The sequence below is a fragment of the Haliaeetus leucocephalus genome, unplaced genomic scaffold (assembly GCF_000737465.1).
Source record: "Haliaeetus leucocephalus isolate CR32 unplaced genomic scaffold, Haliaeetus_leucocephalus-4.0 Scaffold193, whole genome shotgun sequence".
Classification (NCBI taxonomy): Eukaryota; Metazoa; Chordata; class Aves; order Accipitriformes; family Accipitridae; genus Haliaeetus; species Haliaeetus leucocephalus.
Window position 1 is genome coordinate 206,436 of NW_010972629.1, and position 326 is coordinate 206,761.

The 326-nt window shown below is 70.9% G+C and overlaps 1 protein-coding gene across 1 annotated transcript in view; it reads right to left on the bottom strand.

Annotated features, from left to right (window-relative positions):
* The window catches only part of SETDB1 (SET domain, bifurcated 1), an 18,526-nt gene extending 18,223 nt beyond the window's left edge, over positions 1-303 (bottom strand). Inside the window, exon 1 of the mRNA XM_010565503.1 lies at positions 107-303. The gene's annotated coding sequence lies outside the window, so the exon portion shown is untranslated. The remainder of the gene's footprint in view (positions 1-106) is intronic.
* Positions 304-326: the final 23 nt, after the last annotated feature.

The following is a 326-nucleotide window of genomic DNA, read 5'->3' on the forward strand; positions in this document are numbered from 1 at the left end:
CCCCTGTCCCACAGCCCCCCTCATCCCCGCTGTCCCCCCCCAACTCCCAGTCCCTCACAGCCCAGGTCCCCTCCCTCACAGCCCCCCTCGGGCAGGCCGCACTCACCGAGGCCCAGGGCTCGCCGCGACCCCGGTGCTTGGGGAGAAGGAGGAGAAAAGGAGGGGGAGGGGGGGGTGCGTGTGTGTGCTCCAAACCGGAAGCTGCCAAACGTTACTTCCGGTCTCAGCAGCCTCCATTCCCCCAGGAGCCCGATTCTCCCCTACCAGCCGGCACGACGGCGCATGCGCGGCAGTGCGCATGCGCCAGGGACGGGCCGCTACCGCCC